At 46.7% G+C, this 20,021-nt stretch overlaps 5 non-coding genes across 5 annotated transcripts; 2 read left to right on the forward strand and 3 right to left on the reverse strand.

Moving 5' to 3' along the window:
- The first annotated feature begins 5,241 nt into the window (after positions 1–5,241).
- Trnav-aac (transfer RNA valine (anticodon AAC)) lies at positions 5,242–5,314 on the forward strand. Its single transcript has one exon. It is a non-coding gene; the product is annotated as a tRNA-Val (tRNA).
- Positions 5,315–5,789: 475 nt separating this feature from the next.
- On the forward strand, positions 5,790–5,862 carry Trnav-uac (transfer RNA valine (anticodon UAC)). The gene has a single exon. It is a non-coding gene; the product is annotated as a tRNA-Val (tRNA).
- Positions 5,863–6,501: 639 nt separating this feature from the next.
- Positions 6,502–6,573, reverse strand: Trnap-ugg (transfer RNA proline (anticodon UGG)). Its single transcript has one exon. It is a non-coding gene; the product is annotated as a tRNA-Pro (tRNA).
- Positions 6,574–10,886: 4,313 nt separating this feature from the next.
- Trnav-uac (transfer RNA valine (anticodon UAC)) lies at positions 10,887–10,960 on the reverse strand. Its single transcript has one exon. It is a non-coding gene; the product is annotated as a tRNA-Val (tRNA).
- Positions 10,961–11,464: 504 nt separating this feature from the next.
- On the reverse strand, positions 11,465–11,537 carry Trnav-aac (transfer RNA valine (anticodon AAC)). Its single transcript has one exon. It is a non-coding gene; the product is annotated as a tRNA-Val (tRNA).
- Between the last annotated feature and the right edge of the window lie 8,484 nt (positions 11,538–20,021).

Consider the following 20,021-nt stretch of genomic DNA (forward strand, 5'->3'; position numbering starts at 1 on the left):
CTTTGAGGACGTGTCAGAAGAAGAATTCAAAGGAAATTTTAATCTGAGATTCAAAACGAGGCCTCGGGACCGTGATGTGGTGCATCACGTTGCCGAGGTCTCCGCACAAATGTGGAGAAAAATAACAGCAATGGGCAAATTATACGTCGGCTTTCATGCCATAAATACACGCGACTTTCTGGTTGTACCGCGTTGCCACAATTTTGGAGATCTCGACCACGTTCTGAGGCACTGTACCAGGGGGTCGGCCTGCTCGAAATGTGGCGAGGATGGCCATGTCAGGAAGGACTGTAGGGCTGCAGCAGTTTGCATCCCCTGCAAGAGACGGGGTAAAAAACCCTATGGTACCACAGGACGTAACTGCCCCACCTACAGACTTCTGGAACAAAGGCTCATTTCAAGAATAGACTATGGCTGATCAAACCAAAGCCAACAGGATGCTCAAAAGAAAATCCCCAAGTAAAAGGAGGGGGGATGCCATGAGGGCGAGTGCCTTCAACTTATTCTTGAGGTCGCTCACGGGCACCACAACTAGAACCACTGATATAGGCACTCAAACCGACTCTACCACTACGGATAGAGGTACACAAACTAGGCCTCGGGCAGTCATGCTCCCCTCCTCCCCAAGCAGGAAAACAAGGCCGACTAAAGACCTATTGCAACATCATCCTGTACCAGAGACTGTGGCAGTCTCAGCAGAAGAAAATAGAACTACAAAACAACCAGTTCAAGAAAATAAAATAACTAGTTCAAGTGAACCAGCTGCAACAACAGATCTTGTCGTGAGACTGCCACCTGTCGATCCAGTCAGAGTCTATCCAAACCTCGAACTCACCATGCAACTGGCGAGGCTGTAGCAGCCGACTACCCTGACCACTGCCTTGAGACACGTGGTTCGGTAGGGACATGAATATGGTCAGAGAGTCACCTTCTCGGTAATGGAGGCTGTGGACAGAATTCAACTCAAGTCAGTGAATCTCCCCACCGTCTTCGGAGCCCTGCGAGACCTAGTAAAGAAAGTCTTTGACAGACGTGGTGAAAAATTCGATCTGGACGAAATTTATCGACAAGCAGTTCTGGCAAATGTACGCATCACATTTGACTGGAACCAGACATGGCCTAATGACAGAATTCATACATACTGTCCATAGACAACTACATGACGGAAATCACCATTGGCCAACTTAACACTCATAACAGCAGACTTGTGATGCAGGAGTTACGTAAGGAAGTGGAGGAGAGGAGACTAGAAGTGGTCTGTCTGCAAGAGCCGTACTCCCTAAACGGGAAGATAGCTTTCACAGCTGTGACTTGTCAAGTAGTCAGCAGAGGAGAAGACCCAAGAGCGGCAAAAATTATTACGAACAAACTTATAAGGGCTACAGTCCTAACGCAGTTTACAACCAGCCACTGCAACGTTGTGGAGCTGCAGTCTCCATCAGGAGCTATTGTCGTTATCAACACGTACTTCCAATATGGTGATGACATCGAAAGACACCTGGCGCACTTCACCACAGCTATCACATCGTTGCGGGGGTGGAAAGCATTTGTAACTGCCAATATAAATGCCAAATCCCCCCTATGGTACAGCGGCACCAGGGACCTTAATGGAGAGAAGGCAGAAAAGGCCATCATGGCCTTGCAGCTTGTGGTGGCTAACAAGCCAGGCAACCCTCCGACCTATGCGGCGGGAGGTGGCCAAGGCACAGACATCGATGTGACCCTGGCTATGCCTAATGCTGCACACCTCATCCAGCAATGGAAAGTAGTGGAGAATGCCACTACAAGTGATCATAATCTCATCACTTTCAGCATTGGAGACCGAGAGCGGCTTGGCCATGGGGTGGGAAGTACCATATAATTACAAAAGAGCTGACTGGGAAAGACTTGCTAGGGAGTGCGACATTCCTCCATTATCAGAAGGTGACGAACACAGAGACCTTGACGTTGACAATAGAGCCGAGGAACTGGTGACAGTAATAACTCGAGCGGTCAAAGCCGCCGTACCTACTAGGAGGAGGGCCATGGCGGCCTCTCCGTCACCATGGTCTGCTGAACTAGAGGAGATGCGCCGGTCGGTCAGAAGGCTCAGGAGGTACTACCAGCGCAGTGTCGTCTGGCCAGAAAGACAAAGATGGCTGCAGCTTTACCAGGAAGCCAAAGATAACTTCCAAAAACAGCTACGGGAAGTTAGAACAAAGAGTTGGGAACACTTTGTTCTGAACCAACTGGCACTAGACCCATGGGGAGTTCCCTACAGGCTTGTCCGGGAAAAAATCCGTTCTCCGATGGAGCTCTCAACCGTCCCGTATGGGGACGGGATGACGGGGTCTTGGCAGGAAACTGCTGAGGTCCTTCTCCACTCCCTACTGCCTGATGACACTGCGGATGATACAGACAAACAACGGCAGCTGCGGGAGAACAGCAACAACGCATATGAAAATCATACTGCAGTTTACCCATTCTCTGAAGAAGAGGTAGCTGCCCATATAATCTCCCTGAAGAGAGGAAAAGCTCCTGGGCCAGACGGCATTGTGACGGAGGTGGTGCAATTCCTGCCCCCCCCCCCCCCCCCCCCCCAGATACGGCAGCTGCGGGAGAACAACAACAACGCATATGAAAATCATAAGGCAGTTTACCCATTCTCTGAAGAAGAGGTAGCTGCCCATATAAACTCCCTGAAGAGAGGAAAAGCTCCTGGGCCAGACGGCATTGTGGCGGAGGTGGTGCAATTCCTGGCCCCCCCAGATAGTCGCCCCTCTAACTCATCTGTACAACGAATGCCTCAGGCAGAAAAAGTTCCCTCGAATATGGAAGAGGGCAAACGTTGTAATTATAAAGAAAGGAGCCGAGAAAGATCCAGCAGAAACAAAATCTTACAGACCTCTCTGCCTGCTTGACCTGCTTGGGAAGGTTCTGGAGAGACTTCTGGCTGACAGACTGGCTGCGCACCGAGTGCTGTGCGGAATGAGCAGCAGGCAGTTTGGCTTTAGGCCTGGACGATCGGCATCTGATGCAATCGCCCTGGCGGCCGATGTCTGCGGCTCTACCCCGTACAAGTACGTTGTTGGCATCATGGTGGACATAAGTGGCGCCTTCGACAACCTGTGGTGGCCTTCGCTCTTCTCCTGCTTACGGGAGAATGAGTGTCCAGGGCCGCTATATGGGTGTCTGAGGAGCTATTGCGAAGATCGGGAGGTCTGGCTATCATCTACTAGCACAAGAGTAAGGAAAACTATCACAAAAGGATGTCTCTAGGGGTCTGTACTGGGTCCCTTGTTTTGGGACATCGACATGGAACCCTTACTAGACAAACTACAGCAAAGTGACGAAGTGCTGGAGGTGATAGCCTACGCAGATGCCCTCCTCCTACTGGTCGGCGGCCGTAGCCGAGAAGATATAGAGCCCAAGCTTGAAAGAACAATAAATACAGTACAACTATGGTGCCGTAACACGAAGATGAAAATTTCACAGGCTAAGTCTACATACCTTCTTCTAAAGGGGCAATTAGCTCGCAACTCAACTGTCAGGATAGATGGATCACCAGTTCTCCGGCGACGTGAGACTCCCTACCTTGGTATCATCATTGATGAAAGGTGGACTTTCGGTAGACACATCGAAACCGTAACTCAAAGAGCCCTACAAGTACTCAACAACCTCATCTCCATTGGGAATAAACGGTTTCATCTTCCAACACATCTCATCAAACTCTATCACAACAGCATACTGACATCTATAGTGGGTTACGGCTCCCAGAGGTTCACGAGGGTGGTGCCCGCCATGACAGTGAGGAGAGTGCAGAGAAACATGATTTTGAGATCAGTGGGGGCATACAGGACTACACCGGCAGGAGCCCTGTTAGTTATAATGGGGCTCTGCCCCCTGGATATCAAAATTCGGGAGCAGGCCGCTTGGTACTGGGCTAAGAAGGGGAATTTGGAAAAAACCGAGGAAATTCTGGGCAGCAGGACCGAAAATAAAGTAGAGATTAGGCAAAAAGGGGAGCTACTATGGCAACATTCGTGGGAAAACGAAGAAACAGGGCGTCCAACCTTTGAGCTCCTACCAGATGTCAGGGAAAGGATGGGAATGTCATATTTCGATCCATCCCGGGGACTTATCCACTTCCTCACTGGACATGGACCGTACTCGACATACATATGTCGATTTGGTAAAAAGGCGACACCTGCGTGTGACTGTGGTGTTCCGGAGGGTACTCCTGACCATGTAGTCTACGAGTGCCCCCTTTTCAATGATGTGGCCTCAGTACTGTGGGACCAACTACCACACAACGACACATATAGACTAATCAGACATTGCGACACTTTCCATACCATCAATAAACTGGCTAACGCGGTATCTCAGAAAGTCTTAAAGGACTACTTGAGAGAACTATACTAGCACAATTAGGAGACAAACCTAGACACAGATAGAGTTCGATACCCTACTCCCAAACCGCCTGGGCGCGGAAAGGCCGACTTCCTCAGTCCGAATCCGCTGCGCCACAGGATTCTGGGGGAGTGGGGTGCAGCCTACCTGAACTAGAAATCGCACCAGACTTGACCTTAGGATAAGTTAGTTGTAGGACTTAGTTTTTAGACATTATTATTAGAAACCTGCAGCGATTTCCATCTTGGCCTGCCCAGTGTCAGGGCCACGCTCATTGGGGTTAGCTCAATGAGCAAGGCTCTATAGTAGGTTTATACTAATTCAGCTGACACAACTGTAACGCTGTAGGATTTAGTAACTAGTCTTAAGATTACATGATTGTAGTAGACTAACATTAACGTTGCCCATTGCACACTCCTAATTGCTTACATACTAACTAGTTACTAAATAGGACTTAGATTTAGTTGCTAATTATCTTTGTATAACTATTTTGGCCCACTTTTCACATAAGGCAGTGGGCTAGATGTATAATTTATATTCTTTCTGGGCCCGGGCTCCTTGCCGCTAACGAAGTGATTGCTTTTAGTGACATCATTTGCAATAGCGACTGCGCGAATTGACGGTAGCTCTTACGGAAAGCAAGAGTAGCTGATGCTACCGACGACTCGGCCGCGTTCATTGCCGACGACTTCTTGGGCTCTTATTCGTGGTGGCATTCAGACAATCAAGGGTGCTGTCGATTGTTGCGTACGAATGCGAAATTCCTACATTGTGCGTTTCCGCAAAGTGATTTTTACGCCAAAGTTGCGATCGTCCTCATGTTGTGTCACATGTGGAGCTCACAGCGTAGCAGTTTCCGTGGTATAGCGGTTATCACGTTTGCCTAACACGCAGAAGGTCCCCGGTTCGACTCCGGGCGGAAACACTTTTTCGTCGCACTCAAGAAGACACCTTGCTACAATCTCTACTGTGACCATTTCAATCAATTTCAAACGTCCATCCACCAGAGTGCAGATGGCTCAAATGATAATTTGTTGTATTTCCTCGGTGCGGACGTCGCGAGACATCCGTTTATGTTCGTTGTTCCTCGATTAACTCAGTTTTTTATTACAGAGGGCAGCTAACTCTCTGACCGAACACGCTGAGCTACCGTGCCGGCTGCCCCTAGACCGACGAGCTTGGTCGATATACATGACTCACGCCTCCGTTCTTGTTATCACCATGCAGAGCTGCTGCTCACCCAGCGTTCTCCCTGGCTGTTGCGGGTTGATTGTTTTTATCGATGTCTTTTACTATAGCAACTTCTAGAATCGGACGGAGCTCGTAGCCGATGCCCTTGCTTACGCAGGGAAAATCTGTTGGCGCTACGGTTTCCCAGGTTGTACAACAGCAAAGCTGTCGTTTCCGTGGTGTAGCGGTTATCACGTCTGTGTTACACGCAGAAGGTCCCCGGTTCGATCCCGGGCAGAAATACGACATTCTTAAACCCGTTTTCGGATTCCATTCCCGAGACAACGTCACGTCTGCGTATGCAGGGATAATAAATGTCGTGTGCTACACCGATATCTCGTCATTTTACTGTCATATGCTCTTGCTTCCATAGTGCACCGGTATTCAGTAACTCAGAACCCTCGTAGCTCCATTCTGGCCGGCAAAATTTAGTATATATTTCTTCAAGACAGACTACTTCAAGTTCGCTTCATACTGGCTTTCCTGAGCTTATTGCACTCGCTTTGTCACACCTCTGTTCAAGTGTGAACGTAACTAACAGTGAGAAACTCTTAACTACGCTCAGTCTTGTATCCCACCCTTTGGTTGACGTTTTCGCTAATCAGATGAAGGTAGACTGCTCCACGATTGAGCTTCGTCTCCACTCACGGTGCACACGTTCTGCAAAGACAACCTTTGTTTTCCGTAGCATGCAAGATTACTGTCGGCTCTTCTACAGAAATCGACCTATGTAATTTACTGGTATCAGATTCTTGCCATATCAAACGGTCCCTTCATGACCGTAGGGCCACACACAGCGTGCTGCGGCACGCATCTGTTCTTCATTGCAGAGCTACAAACGTGGGTGAGCTACACCTACTCTTCAGCACGGTCAAAACGGTAGGGCTCGTCCGGGATTTGAACCCGGGACCTCCTGCACCCAAAGCAGGAATCATACCCCTAGCCCAACGAGCCACCTCCTGCTAGCAGTGAAGGTTTTCTCAAGCAGTCCAGCTCCGAGGAAGACAAACTTTCATGTAAATCAGAAAGAAAAGCGCTTTCTGAAGGCAGCGCCCACCACTGATGGCAAGAATATTAAAGGCAATGAATGTAGAGTGAATAATTTCATCGCGCTCTGCAGATGAACAGACGGTGGTGTTTCACTTTCGTCATGTGGTTTCTCAGTGTCAAGGGAAGGCAAATGCACTAAACAAAAGAACACCGGGAATCCGAAACACCAACTCATAACGAAAAGATAGCGGAATATACTGCAAGCAAAACTTCCAAACACGACTCCTGAAGGCGTCGGTGCCTTAAGAATTATTCCGTGCAGCAATGATCATCTACGAAGAGCCAACTGTATGTGTCGCTCCACCACGCAACTTTTTTTGATATCGTTTTACCTAAATTTCCATTACCTGTTCTTTACAAGAATACCGTGTGGCTTTCAACTGGTCTGCTTCGTCCAGCAGCGATAGTAGTAAGTAAAACGACCACAGTATCATTAGAAGTAGGTCAGACACAAAAATCGGAGTTGCTCTGTAGCTCATGTTATTCTGCTTTCAAATGCTATTGTATGGCTGGGAGTAGTGGCGTACTCCTGTAATGCAGGCGTCCGGGAGGCCGTTGCTGTGGGACAACCACAGATTCGGCCGTTTCACTAGCTCAGGAACGACTGCGATGCTCTCATCGAGCTCTGCAGATTGATCAGACTGCAGTGCGGAATTTTCGGCTAGTGGTGGCTCTGGGCTAAGAGAAGTCGAGAGCTGTGAGCAAAACTACATCGGGAAACCGAAACAGACGACTCATAACGAAAAGATTGCGGAATGTACTGCAAAAGCAAAAGTTGGAAAGACGAACTCTGAAGCCGTCGGTGCTTTAACAATCATTCCGTGCAGCAACGATAATCTGGGAAGAGACAAGGGTGGGTACAGCTCGACCACACAACAAATTTTATATAATGTTCTACTTGTTCTAAATTTGCGTTGCCAGATCATCAGTAAAATACTGTGTGATTTACACCTGGCTTGCGATATTAAGAAATACATTGACTGCAACGTCATTAGGGGTCGTGGGTCCGGGCGCAGCCGCGCCGGCGGTGGCCAGTTTGGGCTGCTGGTGCCTCCATGTAGAGCTACTGCTACCGCTGGGCCCGGGCTCCTTGCCGCTAACGAACTGATTACTTTTGGAGACATCATTTGCAGTAGCGACTGCGCGAATTGACGGTAGCTCGTACGGAAAGCAAGAGTAGCTGATGCTACCGAGGACTCGGCCGCGAACATTTCCGGCGACTTCTTGGGCTCTTATTCGTGGTGGCATTCAGACAGGCAAGGGTGCTGTCGATTGTTGCGTACGAATACGAAATATCTGCATTGTGCATTTCCGCAAATTGATTTTTACGCCAAAGTTGCGATCGTCCTACAAGTTGTGTCACATTTGGAGCTCAGAGCGTAGCATTTTCCGTGGTGTAGAGGTTATCACGTCTGCCTAACACGCAGAAGGTCCCCGATTCGATTCAGGGCTGAAACACTTTTTCGTCGCACTCAACAAGACACCTGCTACAATCTCTACTGTCATTATTTAAATCAATTTCAAACGTCCAACCACCTGGGTGCAGATGGCTCAAATGATACATGAAACTCTTTCATAACCGGCTACTTGGTTTTTGTGGTTACCTGGAGTGCTGGAAATGCGCGGAACAGCCGCAAGGACGTAATGGGTTCAAATCCAGGACGTGCCCTTGTGTTTTGTACAACGGTGTTGTAGCAAATATCATGGCTTCGGCTGTGTTACGCATTTCCACGCCTCCAAGTCAGCGCTAAATCCGACAACCAGTTCTGAAAGAGTTTCATGTGTCATTTGAGCCATGTGCTCCCTGCTGGTGGATCGTTTGAAGTTGATTTAAATGGTCACAGTAGAGATCGTAGCAAGTGTGTTGCTGAGTGCGACGAAAACGTGTTTCCGCCCGCCATTGAACCGGGGACCTTCTGCGTGTTAGGCAGACGCTATAACCGCTACACCACGGAAACTGCTACGCTCTGCCCTCCGCATCTGATACAACTTGTAGGACGATCGCCATTGTGGCGTAAAAATCACTTTTTCGGAAACGCACAATGCAGGTATTTCGCATTCGTGTGCAACAATCGACAGCACCCTTCACTGCCTGAATGCCATGACGAATAGGAGCTCAAGAAATCATCCGAAACGCTCGAGGGAAAGTCCTCAGCAGCATCTGCTCTTTCTTTTCTTACGAGATACCGTCGATTCGCGCAGTCGTTATTGCAAAAGATGTCCCCAAACGCAATCGCTTCGTTAGAGGCACGGCGCCTGGGCTCGCCGGCAGCTCTACATGGAGGCACCAGCAGCCCCGCCAGGACGCCGCCGCCCCAGACGCCGGCGCCGGGTCGCCACAGCGCAAGGAGTCGGCGGCCGCCCTGCAATGCCCCCAGTCGTTTCACATTCCACCCGCCTTTCATCCTCTCCATGTCTGACTCACTACCCTAAATGAAGCTGCAGTCCACGGCTTATTACTATCGCTTTTAGTGACGAACAGGTACTGCAAATTTGGTTTAAGGAAAAATTTATTGTGTGGTCGAGCTACACCCTCGGCTCGTTCTTCCTACATGATCGCTGCTGCGCGGAATAATTTCTAGCGCGTCGATGGCTTCAGAGTCGGTCTTCTCGAAGCTTTGCTTTTGCACTGCGTTCCGCAATCTTTTCATTATGTGCTTCGGTTTCTCGACGTTCTTGTGTTTAGTGCGTTCGCCTTGTCTTAACCCTTAGCCACCGCTTGCCGAAATTTCCACACTGTCATCTGTCGACCTGCAGAGCTCGATGAAGGTACCGCGGCCGTTCCTGAGCTCGTGAAACGGCCGAATCTGTAGTTGTTTCCAGATCTCTCCCACACAACGGCCTCCCAGAAGCTTGGATTACAGGAGTACGCCACTACTCCCAGCCGCTGAATTACCTTTGGAAGCAGAATGACATTAGCTACACGCAGCTCAATTGTTTTGTGTGTGTGTGTGTGTGTGTGTGTGTGTGTGTGTGTGTGTGTGTGTGTGTGTGTGTCCTACTTCGAAAGACTTTGTAGTCGATTTACTTACCACTATCGCTGTGGAAGGAGGAAACCAGGTGATAATCACACTGTATTCTAGAGACGATCAGGTAATGAAAATTTAGAATAACTAAACCAGTATCAAAAGAAGTTGTATGGTGCAGCATCACATGCAATTCACGCTTCCTAGATGATCGTTGCTGCATAGAAAAAGTCTTTTCTCTATGGCGTCTTCAGTATTCGTCTTCTGGAAGTTTTGCTTGCAGTATATTCTGCAATCTTTTGGTTATGGGTTGGTGCTTGCTTTCCCGATGTTCTTTTGTTTAGTACATCCGCCTTCTCTTAACCCTGAGAAACCACATACCGAAACTGAGGCACTGCCGGCTGTTCATAAGCAGAGTGCGATGAAGTAATTTCGCTTTTTATTCGGTGCCTTTAATATTCTTCTCATCAGTGGTGAGTGCTGCCTGCAGAAAGCGCTTATCTTGCGAATTCTCGTGAAAGTTTGTGTTCCCTGGGAGATCCACTACTTGTGATTAGCTTGATTGGCCCGGGCAGGTGGCTCGTTGGTCTAGGGGTATGATTCCTGCTGTGGGTGCACGAGGTCCTGGGTTTAAATCCCGGACGAGCCCTGCCATTTTGACCGTGGCTGAAGAGTAGGTGGAACTCAGCCCCGGTTGCAACTCCTCAATGAAGAGTAGACGCTTGTTATAGCACGTGGATATAACAAGAATCTGGCACCAGTAAAGTCCGTAAGTGGAAATCGCTAGAAACGCAGAAGGTAATTTTTCTTGCAACGGGAAACTAGGTATCTTTGCGGAATATGTGCAGCGTGAGTGGAGATTCAGCTTATTGGTGTGACAGTCTACCTTCATCTTACTAGCGACGGCAACAACCAAGGGGTGCGATGTAAGACTGAGCGTGGCCAACAGTTTCTCATTATTAGTCAGCTTCACACTTTGATGGAGCTGTGACAAGGCGAGTAGAGCGCGCTCAAGAAAGCCAGTAGGAAGCGCACTTGAAGTAGCCCTGACGAAACGGATTATAACTTTTGCCGGCCATAATGGAACTGGGGGCGTTCTCAGTTACCAAACACCGGTGCAATAAGAGAGCAACAGTATTTTGACATTAAAATGATGCTCTATCCGTCTAGCGTATGATACTGATTGTCTCTGCATACGCAGACGTGAGGACATCCCGGAAATGAAATCCGGAATACGGATTAAAACTGTTGTGTTCCCGCCCGGGAACGAACCGGGGACCTTCTGTGGTGTAAAGCAGACGTGATAACCGCTACACCACGGAAACGACAATTGTTTTTATGTACCACCCGGAGAGTCGTAGTAGCAACAGTTTTTCTTCAGTGTTAGCAAGGGCATCAGCTACGAGCTCCCTCCGATTCGTGAAGTTCCTATAGTAAGAGACGTCGATGAAAACAATCGAACCGCGACAGCCAGGGGAACCGTACATGGTGAGACCAGCAACGGTGGCGTCATTCACATGCAGTGCGTTTTTAGAACGAACACGCTCGTTGGTCTAGGGGTATGATTCCTGCTTCGGGTGCAGGACGTCCCGGGCTCAAATCCAGCACGCGCCTTTGCGTTTTGTACAACGGTGTGGTAACAAATCGCATTTCGGCGGCTGTGTCGCGCATTTCCAGGCCTCCAAGTCAGCGCTAAATCCGACAACCAGTTCTGAAACAGTTTCATGTTTCATTTGAGACATGTGCACCCTGCTGGTGGAAAGTTTGAAGTTGATTTAAATGGTCGCAGTAAGATCGTAGCAAGTGTGTTGCTGAGTACGACGAAAACGTGTTTCCGCCCGCAATCGAACCGGGGACCTTCTGCGTGTTAGGCAGACGTTATAACCGCTACACTACGGAAACTGCTACGCTCTGCTCTCCACATCTGATACAACTTGTAGGACGATCGCCATTGTGGCGTAAAAATCACTTTTTCGGAAACGCACAATGCAGGTATTTCGCATTCGTGTGCAACAATCGACAGCACCCTTCACTGCCTGAATGGCATGACGAATAAGAGCTCAAGAAGTCATCGGAAACGCTCGAGGGAAAGTCCTCAGCAGCATCTGCTCTTTCTTTCCTTACGAGATACCGTCGATTCGCGCAGTCGTTATTGCAAAAGATGTCCCCAAAGGCAATCGCTTCGTTAGAGGCACGGCGCCTGGGCTCGGCAGCAGCTCTACATCGAGGCACCAGCAGCCCCGCCAAGCAGCCGCCGGCGCCCCATCGCGCCGCATGGATACTCCCCTCCGCAATGTCCCCCGCTCCCCCCATCAGCACTACCATTTTTTATTTTTTTTTTACCTGAGATCTGCCAGCAGTGACACTGTGCTACGCCTCTAGCTTGCTGGGCGCTACGTCAGTCGTAGCGCATTGCTGTTCTTAATTAGCCACTAACTCACTGACAATACCGCATATTTGTTCTTCTTCCTTTCCTTCTGTGCCGTGTATAGGTGAGATACTCGTCTTCCGATGTACGAGTATTATCTTTGAATATTTGGATCACATCTTTGTCCACAGCCTCAGTAGCCTTATGTGTTGATTCCATCGAAGTATATTGATCAAGGTCTTCTCTGGGGTTTTCCTGAACCACAACTTTTAACTCGCAGTTTCTTCCTGACCTAATGGCTCTGCTTCCATCGTCGTTCGAGCGCTCTGTTCTTCAGTAGTAACTGTCTGTTGAGGCAATGTTTGCGACTGACTATGTGAGCCATCATCGGAAGAAAAATCATCCGCCATTCTTGGTCTTTTATTTTCTGAGATACCACTGGCTGGTCAACCGTTTCAGTCACCAGCATGTAAGATAATGTTGTCTTCAACCGCTGTTACAAAACTCTCTTCAGAACAATTATGGGGCTTGAACAGTTTCGAAGATGGCCACTTCTGTTCCGTAAGTGGCTTGTCAGCGTTTGGCCAGTGTACATACCTTAAGCCTTATATCCACAGGAAATGGCATATGACATAATATAGCATTTAATATGCTTTGCAAACAGTACTAATGCCGTTAAAACACTGCAACTTGTGGAGCTACACCACAATGATACAAGGCAAACTTTCAAAAATTTGTCTTCTACTTCAGAGTGCAGGTTATAGACACGGACGTTTTTATTTACAGCATCAGCAGTAGAAACAGAAACGGTTATTACACAATGGTCAAGGCGGCGAAATTCAACACCATCGTAATTCCGCAGAATGCGTTCCATGAGAGGATCATACAAATGTTTCACGAAGCTAGTACTGTTCCAGAGCATAGTATACAGTATGTACCTGATCGGAACTACGAGGGTCGGTCAAAAAGTAATGCCTCCCATTTTTTTCTACTTAAAAAAATTAAGTTAAGTGAAAAATTTGAATTTGGCGCCATTCCTCAAACCTTCTTCTGCAATCCAATGCAGTAGTAACTTTCTGTGTCAACAGGTGGCAGCACAGCAGAAGTTTGTAAGATGGCCGACATCGATGTTCGTTTGAGACAGCGTTGTGTGATTGAATTCTTGAATGCAGAAGGTGAAACGCCCATACGCATTCATGAAAGACTGAAGAAGGTGTATGGTGTTGTGACAGTGGATGTCAGCACTGTTAGACGATGGGTTCGTCGTTGTAAGGAAGCTGAAGGGCAAACACCGTTGACTGACGAAAAGCGGAGCGGCAGGCCGGTGAGTGCAGTGACTCCACACAACATTCAGCAAGTTGATGACATCATTCGTGGTGACCGTCGGGTGACTGCAGATGAAGTGTGTCGCATTATTTCTCTTAGTAAAGGCAGTGTGATCACGATTATTAAACAATTGGGGTACTCAAAAGTTTGTGCACGGTGGGTTCCAAGAATGTTAACCGATCAGAATAAAGAGGCAAGGAAAACAATAGCCTCCCAACACTTGCAGCGCTTCCGTTTGGAGGGAGATGAGTTTCTGAAAAAAAATGTGACCGGGGACGAAACATGGGTGCATTTTTTTGAACCCGAATCAAAGAGGCAGTCAATGGAGTGGCGTCACACAAGCTCGCCGAGGAAGAAAAAATTCAAAACTGTGCGATCGGCAGGGATACAGATACAGAGGGTGTGATTCTGGTTGATTTCTTGGAGCAGGGATGCACAATAAATTCTGTTCAATACATCACAACCCTCAAAAAACTTAAAGCACGTCTTCAGCGAGTTCTCCCAACAAAATCAATGGCAGATGTTCTTCTTTTGCATGACAATGCAAGACCACACACCAGTCGTCACACCTCTGACGAGATTGTCAAAATTGGATGGGAAGTTTTGCCTCATCCCCCATACAGCCCTGACCTGGCACCATCAGACTTCCATCTGTTCGGGCCACTAAAAGAAGCTCATCGTGGGATTCATTTTGAAGATGAGGAGGCCGTCAAAACATCCGTGCGTCAATGGCTTAGGAAGCAGAGCTGTGATTTTTACCGTGCTGGGATACATGCCCTTGTTCAAAGATGGACCAAAACTGTAGAGATGGGCGGAGATTACATTGAAAAATGACAAAATGATCCTCAATGTTGTGGTTTTCAACCTATGTAATTGCATTTAAATTTCCTGACAATTAAACGTAGAAAAAAAAATAGGAGGCATTACTTTTTGACTGACCCTCGTAATACCGATCATATCAACGATGCCACATGAACTTCAAACGAACTTGGTTGAAGAGATGTTGTAGACTTGTCGCACTCGACTATCACGATTCTTTATTGAAACATTTGCGACGTTTTACAATTAATCCATCGGGTTAGCAGCTAACGAATACACACACAAACTCAACAGCTAACTTCACGGACAGACGGCACTTAACAGACTGCAACACAAACACGTAAACATCACTACAACAGCTCAACAGCAAACACGTCCGCTGACTGGAGCGGCCCAGCGGTTCTAGGCGCTACAGTCTGGAGCCACGCGCCTGCTACGGTCGCAGGTTCGAATCGTGCCTCCGGCATGGCTGTGTGTGATGTCTTTAGGTTAGTTAGGTTTAAGTAGTTCGAAGTTCTAGGGGACTGATGACCTCAGAAGTTATGTCCCATAGTGCTCAGAGCCATTTGAACCATTTTTTTTTTTTTTTCAAGCAAACTCGTCCTCACTCTCGTGCGTCTCAAGTGTAGCTGAGCATGGTAGCCTCAGCTTCTCTTCCATTGCACTCGAGACACTTATTTGCCAACACCTTTCACTGTCTGGATGACATCACAAGTCAAAGCACAAGTAGTAGTCGGAAATGCTCTTATCTCTCGTACGAGACGCCTTCGATTTGCCCAGTCGCTACTGCGAAAGATGTCAGCAAACGCAGTCACTTCGTTAGTGGCAGAGAGGCTGGGCCCAGTAGTACCTCAGCTGAAACTCGCATGAATGACACTATTTTGATGTAAACATGACTTTGCGGAAGAGGACAATGTAGGCGTTTCGCACTCACCTGCAATGAACAGTAGAAGCCATAGCAGATGCACATGTGAGGTGTCGCATGGAAGCATCGTCTTAAATAAGAAAAATAAAACACCGGTCCAGCGCAGGAATGAACCGAGGACCTTTTTCACTTTTTTTGTCGCTAGAAAGGGTGTTGAATTTCAGATCAAGCACTGCGAACTGTACACGGCTCGCGTTTATCCCATTTATTGTTTGTCATCTTCTATTATGGTACTGCCGCCTAGTTTTCTTATTCCATTTACTGGCGTCACTGTCTTCCTGCCTTACTTGCCCGTGACGTCGATCTGTTGTAGAATTTTAGAACATGTTTTTTGCTCGCGTATTATGTCGTTTCTGGAAACCCAGAATCTACTCAGTAGGAATCAACATGGATTCCGGAAACAGCGATCGTGTGAGACCCAGTTCTCTTTGTTTGTTAATGAGACCCAGAAAACATTAGATACAGGCTCCCAGGTAGATGCTATTTTCCTTGACTTCAGGAAGGCGTTCGATACAGTTCCGCACTGTCGCCTGATAAACAAAGTAAGAACCTACGGAATATCAGACCAGCTGTGTGGCTGGATTGAAGAGTTTTTAGCAAACAGAACACAGTATGTTGTTATCAATGGAGAGACGTCTACAGACGTTAAAGTAACCTCTGGCGTGACACAGGGGAATGTTATGGGACCATTGCTTTTCACAATATATATAAGTGACCTAGTAGATAGTGTTGGAAGTTCAATGCGGCTTTTCGCCGATGATGCTGTAGTATACAGAGAAGTTGCAGCATTAGAAAATTGTAGCGAAATGTATGAAGATCTGCAGCGGATAGGCACTTGGTGCAGGGAGTGGCAACTGACCCTTAACATAGACAAATGTAATGTATTGCGAATACATAGAAAGAAGGATCCTTTATGGTATGATTATATGACAGCGGAACAAACACTGGTAGCAGTTACTTCTGTAAAATATCTGCGAGTATACGTTCGGAACGATTTGAAGTGGAATGATCATATAAAATTAATTGTTGGTAAGGTGGGTAACAGATTGAGATTCATTGGGAGAGTCCTTAGAAAATGTTGTCCATCAACAAAGGAGGTGGTTTACAAAACACTCCTTCTACCTATACTTGAGTATTGCTCATCAGTGTGACATCCGTACCAGATCGGGTTGGCGGAGGAGATAGAGAAGATCCAAAGAAGACAGGCGCGTTCTGCCACAGGGTTATTTGGTGAGCGTGATAGCGTTACGGAGATGTTTAGCAAACTCAAGAGGCAGACTCTGCAAGAGAGACGCTCTGCATCGAGGTGTAGGTTGCTGTCCAGGTTTCGAGAGGGTGTGTTTCTGAACGAGGTATCGAATATATTCCCCCTGCTTATACCTCCCGATGAGATCACGAATGTAAAATTAGAGAGATTCGGAGGCTTTCCGGCAGTCGTCCTTCGCGCGAACCATACGCGATTGGAACAGGAAAGGGAGGTAATGACAGTGGCACGTAAAGTGCCCTCCGCCACACACCGTTGGGTGGCTTACGGAGAATAAATGTAGATGTAGATGCGGCAGCAGCAGCGCGTATCGATAAGTGCACTGCCAGTCAGTTGGAAATGGACCAGCAGTGTAGTCGGGACGCTGCAGCAGCGAAGTCAGGGAAGGAGCGCCGGTGAGGCCCCCACAGCCAGTTCTCGCCGACCACTGGCGACACACATGAACTGTCCGCCGGAGGGTGATTGGAGCGGTACGATAGTTGGTTGATCGTTCCATTGGCCGTCTCATCGGCCGACGTATATTTGGTCCTATCACCGTTTCTGGGCCTGGGAATTGGTCGGCTGGCGTGGATCAGCGAGGAAATCTCCGTGGCGGTTAGTTTGGCCGGGACCACTGGAAGCCTGTATGCGATGTCGGAGTTTGTGGTGCTGTTCCCATTGCTACGAGGTTCGTGGCTCACAGATCCTGGACATGAAAGTTGAGTTTTGACTTAATCTGCCAGCATGCCACGACTGTTCGTTGTCGGCTGTTGGGATATTCCCGCGAGCAACAACGTGTGTTTCCAAGTTGGCAAATTTTAGACACCCTCTGGTGGAGTTTAACTTTACTTGATTATTTGAATTGAAGTGCTCCAGCTGAATCTTTTGCTTTGCGGCCGTTAACTTTCCGCTTACGTGCCATGGCCGTTGAGGTAAGTTCAGGCAGTGTATTTTCCTCATTGTTTTGTCACTGTTCAGCATGGTGTTTAGTTTGACAGCTCAATGTGTAATTGGTTGTGGGTGCCAACACCTTCTACGTTGTTCCACTGAACTCCCTGTTGTGTGCTGGCCTGGTGAAGCGAGGGTTATCTTGTCAGTGGGTCCGTTCACTGTCTGTCGGTTAAGTTGTTGATGGATCGACAATGGTTCGGCCGACTGTCTGTCTCACCTAAGTGATCGTTAGTGTTTGACTTATAGACCGACACTTGTATCTTCTGAGCGCCCTTGGGTGTACTGCCTTTTCTTGTTTGTTCTTGTTGTTTGTACTTGTATGGCTTCTAGCCGATTTTTAGATTAATGTTGTTTTGCCCTTAAGGCGTCAGACGGTTTGGGCCTTCAGCCTAATTTAAGAACTGTTTTACAAAAAGCCTTTGGCATTTTTAAATTATTGTTATTGAGTCTTAAGTGTTGGGCCTTAAGCCGATTTTAAATTTAAGTTGTTTGCTCTTAAAGTGTCAGATTCTTTGGACCTTCAGCCTAATTAAGGAACTATTTTAAGATAAGGCTTTGTCTTTTAAATGTATGATTTTGGTTGAACTTTAAGTTATTGGCTTTCAGCAGTTTTACAATTAAAGTGGTCTTGCCCTTAAGGCATGAGATTGTACGGCGCATTCAGTCGCTAATTCAGTTCCAAAACCAAATCTGTGTTTTTTTTTAATTTCTTGCCTCATGTAATGTTTGATCAAATAAAAGGTTGTATGTTCGAATGTAACTGACAGCCTCTTATTTTGGGCCCCTTTCCACAACGTACCTGTCCTGTCCTGCGGATTTAGCAGGGCGTTTCATAGCGCAGTTGCTGCAAAATCTTAAAAATTGCTCCACTAAGTCTTTGTTCCAGAATTACAAACTTGTGCTCTTGCTGCGCTTTGTTTTTCTTTTTTCCTTCCAGCCACCCCTCACAGCCCGTCCTTTACGCTTCCCAGTAATGCCTTCTTGAGCTTCCACACTGTATTCCTTTTTTCCTTCTTTTATTTATATTTTTAAGCTCTTTATGTACATTGTTTTAACTGAGCGTAAACTCTTATTCAATAGAAACTAAAATCTACGGCAGCGTAATTTTTATATTCATAAATGTATGCTTGCTTCTTAAATTTAGTCCGTTCTTTTTTTCTTTATTGGAATTCATTTCTTATTTAACGTCTAATCTCTGGAGAAGCTTGTCAGTACCTGGCAGGAGGGGGCAAAGCGGGCAGGAGTCAAGGAAACTGAGACCTGGCCGCTATACCTCCCCCATATTTGTCGCTAGTGCACACCCTCACCTTTCTCTTTGGTGCAGATACCTTTTTCTTTCCATTGTAATCTTTTTTTGACTTTTTCCTAATAATAAAATAAATTTACATCACGCTACTTAGTCTTCAACCTATTGCTATTTTTTTAAATGTTCCATGATTGCTTCACAACTCGAAGCACTCCTTTCAAATGCTGTGGCATACTGGTAATGATCTTTTTTGTAAATAGTTGGTACATAGAACATTCCATTATTCTTTTAATGGAAGCTTCGAAGTTTCTTTGGAAGACATCAGTATGTTTGTAATACGTCCCTCTAGTTCTCCCAACACGTGATCAATAGGTTCGAGGTATGGTGATTGACGTTGTGATTGGAAGACTTCCGGGAAATTGTTACCCAAATATTCCCGCACAATGAGAGTCTTATTGTTCAGGTCATCGTCCTGGTAACACCTGAATATATTTAAAATCTTATGGGTAATTAGGTCACGTCATATTTCTTCTAAAATGATCTATGTTTCGACTCCTCTGCTGGGATCTTCCTCAGGACCTTCTGGTGTCCACTACTGATAGAACACAGTAGTGGACACCAGAAGATCTTGAGGAAGATCACAACAGAAGGGTCGAAATGTAGATCATTTTAGAAGAAATACGAGGCGGCCTAATAACCCAGTGACAATGGCCATGAAAGCCTGCTGACTTACATAACACCTTAGAGTGTCTGATATCCAAATTTTAAGCGCTTTTGTGTAAATTTGTTTTAATGTCAGACAGACATACGTATTTGTCTGTAATACTGTCTATTAACACTAATTCACCCGTTCCAAATGTGGATATGGAGATCTGGACAAGAACACTGCCACCCACATGCTTCATAGTTGGCTTTAATATTGGTGATTTTCAATTCTTCATTCTTCTTCCGCTACACCTTCATCTACCTGACCCAAAAGCTAAATTCACTTTCGTAGGCAAATATGATATCGTTTCAACATGTTTCTTCCTTCATAATAAACTCTTTAGTAACGTACAATATCTTGAGATTCTGTTCATTGACTGTAGTTTCTTACTAGCCAGTCTTTCATTAATACCACTGTCTTTCAGTGTTCTGCGAATAGTTTGAGGATGTACCTTCTTTACAGTCTCGTATAGAAGCTCACTTGCTAATTTGGGTAAAATTTCGTATTAGATTCCTCTTGCCACGTGTATCCAATTCATTTGGTTGACCCTTCTGAGATATAGATTCTTTACTCTGTGAATCATCTGAGGGTTCCTGTCGCAGTAATCTTACTCGTGTTGAGCACAGTAGCAATCTGTCTATATGATCTACGTTTCCCATTCTGAAAAATCACAAGCATGATATATTAAAATCTTGGAAATTTGTGGTAAGTTCTATGGTCCCAAACTGCTGAGGTCATCAGTCCATAGTCTTAAACACCACATAATCTAACTTAAACTATCTTACGCTAAGGACGACACACA

Source organism: Schistocerca gregaria, chromosome 2 (genome assembly GCF_023897955.1).
Source record: "Schistocerca gregaria isolate iqSchGreg1 chromosome 2, iqSchGreg1.2, whole genome shotgun sequence".
Classification (NCBI taxonomy): domain Eukaryota; kingdom Metazoa; phylum Arthropoda; class Insecta; order Orthoptera; family Acrididae; genus Schistocerca; species Schistocerca gregaria.